The sequence below is a fragment of the Schistosoma mansoni genome (genome assembly GCF_000237925.1).
Source record: "Schistosoma mansoni, WGS project CABG00000000 data, supercontig 0151, strain Puerto Rico, whole genome shotgun sequence".
NCBI lineage: Eukaryota > Metazoa > Platyhelminthes > Trematoda > Strigeidida > Schistosomatidae > Schistosoma > Schistosoma mansoni.
The window spans coordinates 56586-61921 of record NW_017386048.1 but is presented as its reverse complement, the minus strand read 5'-3'; the positions used below and the strand labels follow the sequence as shown (position 1 = coordinate 61921).

The 5336-nt window shown below is 33.6% G+C and overlaps 1 non-coding gene across 1 annotated transcript; it reads left to right on the top strand.

The window, feature by feature from the left end:
* The first annotated feature begins 5264 nt into the window (after window positions 1-5264).
* On the top strand, window positions 5265-5336 carry Smp_tRNA_02001_Pseudo_TTG.1.1. The gene has a single exon. It is a non-coding gene (tRNA).

The following is a 5336-nucleotide window of genomic DNA, read 5'->3' as shown; positions in this document are numbered from 1 at the left end:
TATGTTGTACTATGTTCTATATTGATCAATTGACTGTCATTTAAAGATTAACCAATTCTATTTTATCGATTAGTGTGTAGTGAATGAAGAAGAAAAACCAGGAGAGTATTTAAAGGTTTTCAGTCCTCTAATATCTATAAAAATTTCTGTTACGAGTTACACTTACGAACACATAGTCATGATTTATATAAACACACTAAGCAGTTATGGGCAAAATATCTTCCAAGAAAGTTTTAATTATGTCACTTTAAGTATTGAGTAATTCTTCTAGAGAATCTGTTCATTTAGTGAAGTGATCACAGTCACTTAGTAAAATGATCTACATAGATATATATTTTGCTAGAGAATAAATCTTTCACAGTCACACATCATTACATTATCGTTACAATCGTAAATTTAATTTCTTTTACAGTTAACATCCTGAACTGATCTTAGTTAAACAAGCACTAGAAACCGGGAAACAGCTGTTTCACACTGCCATGGGACTGATCAGTAGTGTGCTTCTACAATCTCATCACTGAGTGTCCAACCTGAAGACTTCAGTTTCATACATGAGCCTCTTAACTCTGAACCACTGGGCCGACATTTATTGTCCTGTATGTTAGATTTCAGTCATTAAATAATATAGCACAACTATATTTCAATGTACTTGGTATGCATTTGTCTCACACTCGACATGATCATACTCTACTGGTTAAAACTTCTCACTAGAACTCCAGGAATCACCACTTTAAATTCGTATTTGGCGATCACATGATTATGAATAACTATGGGAGACCCATGGAGATTTGAGAATTTCTCTTAATTGTCTCTCTTCTAATTCTTGGTATTATTTCTACTTTATATTATATTCATATAGTTCATTGTTATTCCATTCGTTTCAAAGTTTCTTTTCACTGATTCAGTGACTTTCATCCACTCAGTTCTTTTAACTTGTATAAAAGCTTTAAAACTTACATAAACTATTAGTTTTAGTTAACTTTCGTATAATTCTCTTTTTAATTTTATGTTTATTTAAACGTTTGATTATTCTATCAGTTATAAACGTGAACTCTACATACATGAGTAAGTTTTAACTCATTCAGGTAAACTTTAGAATAGGCACTTAATGTTCTCTTAGGTAATATTCATATGTGATTATCACCTTTCTATTTTGTCCTTTATATTTCTTAAGAAGTTAATTGATAAGTTATTCTCACTTATAGTCGTATTTGGATTGTGGATAGCAGCGAAATGTTGGACTTGTGCCGCGTTTTAATTAGGACTCATCAGCTGCGTATATTTGTAACCCACTGTTGATTTCATACAGAGACATAAATCCAGCTAGTTATAGACTTATTCGACGTGTAAATATAATTGTAAAAGGCTTGCAGATTCTTTTTATTGATAGATATGAATACAGTTGGTCACTTTTTGTTTCTGTATATATATATAATCTGAACGGATCATCTCAATATAGCCTTTTATAACAATTTTCAGTATATTTGAATTGAGAATATACCGAGGCAGTTCGCTCAGGATGCACATACAGGCATAAAAAGTGACTATTTTGGATAGTTACATAAATTTCACAAGCTTTTAAGTAGATTTGTTTAAGTAAGCCCCTTTTGAATCTATCAAGGGAATTTTCAAGTATATATGTGATAGTTTTTTTTTAATTGGTAAGGTGGTATTGTAGTGTGGTCTACTTATATTCATATAAGTAGTATATGACGATAGTTAGATATAAAATCTATTTTGGCAGAAGATCGATAAGGAAAGAACTGAAATGAAGCGCAATTGGTAGGAAAATGTATGAACAATAATAATCATATAAGACGGACTGATATTTACAGAAGGAAGAGTTAAGATTGAGACAATTGATTGTTATTTTGTAAATCAACTGTTTACTGTATGGTTATCAGAATTTAGTGATATAGTCTGTAATTTGTGCTTAAATACATTTGATTACCCCCGCCCGTGTTCTTGTTCTCTACAAAAGTATATTGGACTAACACAATAAATGCACAAATACTCATTTGTATAAACAAAACTCTACTACTTAGGAGGTCAATTCATTTATTAGCTAATGAAATGTGCATGTTCTTCAGGTCATTTCTGATTGTGATAAATCTTCTATATGAACGCTTGAATCAGTTTCATAAGTTCTTCTGTAACCTCAATCCGAATCTCCGCAACAATTTGAACACGAGAGGAAAGACGTGTAAAATGGGAAGAACGCTTTACTCCAAGATTAGTTTATGTAAAGAAAATTCAGGGCATTTATAGCATTTCAAATAGCCTTGGGCTTCTGGAAAGTTCTGGAACCCTACTAAATATAATAGCTGGATATGTAATCATCCAACCAGAAAAGTGGCATGTGACTCTTTGTTTTCTAGATGTTTCTGAAAAACGTCTGTACAACGCTGATGGGATAAAATGTTTCCCAGCGTTTTCAGGGACCCTTCGGGCTTTCTTTGAAGAATATTCTGGGTCTCGCCAACAGTCAGCAGTTGGAAATTGTTAAAAGTACTGATGTTTTCATGTCTTAGTAACAAAAGTCACACTGCGTATCTTCATTTTGATAATTAAGATTTCCGAATACTTTTTAATCCAACTCTGTCCTGTTGTCAATGCATCACATGTTAAACTATTATCAGTAAGACTGTACAGTATAGCATCTCACGTACAATTGAGCTTGTTCATATCTAATTTGGTTAAGCCTTTTTGTTAACTTATTTAGTGGACAGAGTAATCCGTACAATAACAACCTATCTATTGTACCTTTATTATGTACGCTTGAGCATTGTTTACTGCTTACGTATATATTCATTTTTCTAGCTTTATTATTAATCGCCTAATTGATTCGATTATTCATTCATTTCACTATGTATATAGATGTAAATCTTAATCCTGTTCACTGACTCGTTGACTCACACACCCGTTCATTGACTCAATCACTCGCTCGCTCATTCGACTCGCAAGCTCACTTGCTTGCTTTAGGGCACTACTCTTTCATGCTTGCTTAACGTGCCTGTAATTTTGAATATCTGTGTGGCGTTCAATAATAAACGCAATCAACAATTCGTATTCACCTTCTGATTTATACATCATTAGGGCGTTATCGCGTTATCAGGACGAACAATATACGAGGTTTAAGGATAATATTGAATACCGACCACCACAACAGCTTCAATAAATTATATAGTTGCGAAGTAGGTTTTCTTCATTTAATTGTCATGAATATTCCAGACTTATCGTCAAATAACTTTTTTTTCTATCCTTCTCTCTCTAATCTTTTCCAGATCCATTATTCATGGAGAATAAAGTGATGAGGATCTAACGAGAACTCATGGAATACACTAAATTTATATTACTAGTTATCATAATTAATTCGATTGTACAGGTTTGAGGATGAAATCTACCCTAAAAAATCTTTTTCATTGAACCATATTTTTCATCTTTCCCTCCTATTGATTATCAATATCTGTTATACTAACAGTGAGTTAGTGTTAGGATGAGCAAATATTGTTGAATCGGTCAATTGATTATTATTGTAAATTTATATAAATCAATTAAGTTGTTATTGATTAATTTGTATGGAATACTTCTAATCCAATGCATTGAAATTTTACCCTTGTCCAAACAATTAAGTGACGTATAACCTAATGTAATTTTGATTGTAATTTTTATTGATCAATAGTTAGTGTAAGGACGGCTCGTCAGTAGACTCTAGGAAGCCTTAAGAAGCCCAGGAAGAGCCACAGACATTCCATCCAATCACGGCTAGGGGGAATGTTCTAGAATGTCGACGTGTAGCTTTCCCATTGGATGGATTAGCATGACTCCTATGTGCCTATTGGTTGACCGAAATGATGATTTACATTCAGCCAAAAAACTATAAATACACGAGATTTCCGTACTATATTTTGACATAGATTTAGGGAGTAGACTTCCTACTTACTAGTCTTTGTCTTCTCTCTTTTGCGACGTTGCGGGTTCTATCGTTCAAGTAGTCTAGTAGTTTGCGGCGTAGTAAGGATCAAGGTTCTAGATATAACAGTTAGCCTGTTTTTGGCATCTAGTAAAATCTTCTTCTGGAATATTACCTTCTTTTTGTTGAGCGGTATAACTCTCTATCGAGTTATAACAATCAGTTACACCAGTGTTTTGTCTAAGTTACAACAACCAGTATCATTTTAAATGGCTTAAACTAAGAATTTGTTAAAGTAAAACTGTAGAAATTGAAGGGAATTTATTGAAATCAATATTCTTCTTTTATATACCAGTGTTTTGATTTGATGAAGATTTTTAACAACTACTAATCCTAATTGGTTCATATTCAGAATCTTTCTAATTATTAGTATAGGGTTGAGGCGATTTTTGAGTTTTTATCGAGATTATGAACTTATCATTGAAAACCTGGAAGCACTGGAAGGCCGTTTCGTCCTAATTTGGAACACCTCAGTAATGTACATTCACAATCCCACACTCAGAATCCGGACCGAGCGCCTTCGGTCTCGCACGAGAGCTGTTTATCTCTAGACCTCTGAACCGATATCCAACTGTGTCACTGTCTAACTTCAACCAATTCACGATATTGCGCGACCATCTATTGTCGTCGGTGGGTAACCGCCTCATACCTGACATGGTTGAACTTCCGTGGTCACGGTTTCTCAATAGAACTCTGAGAATTACCTTTCGAATTTAGTCACTAGTGAGTACATGATAATTATTAGTGTATGCTTGTGGAAATTTTTGAGTTTTTATTTAAATCATAAACCGATCAATGTTAGACCACCATTGAAAACCTGGAAGTGCCTGGCTGAGGAGTCCCATACTAGGATGAAACGGGAGTCCACTGCTTCCATGTTTCCAATGGTGGTCTAACATTGATCGGTACATAATCTCTTTTTAGTTAGCCTACAATCTGGTTTAAATGAACTGACAGTTTTCTTCCACATACCATTGATTTTCTAATTTAAATGAATGACATTTAGAAGATAATATAAACTTGTATTAAGTAATTACTAAGCAAAAAATATGAAAGATTAGGTGCTTATTATTATGTTGCATATTTTTTACTCATGTCTGTAAAACTTAATCACATTTTATTATAGTTTTAAAAAGGTCGATGGCTATGTGACATAACAAAATGGATTTCATTAGTTCCATTTATGCATTAACTTATCTACGATTTGAAAACTTTTAACTGTAAATGTTGTAGCGCAGTTAAGAAAAAGAGATTTATAAGTGAATATAACTTCACTCCATTGTACAAGCTGGACTCAGTAGCTAAGTGCGTAACGTGATGGCGTTTGAAGCGAATGGTGCTGGGTTCGAGTCCCAGAGTGGAC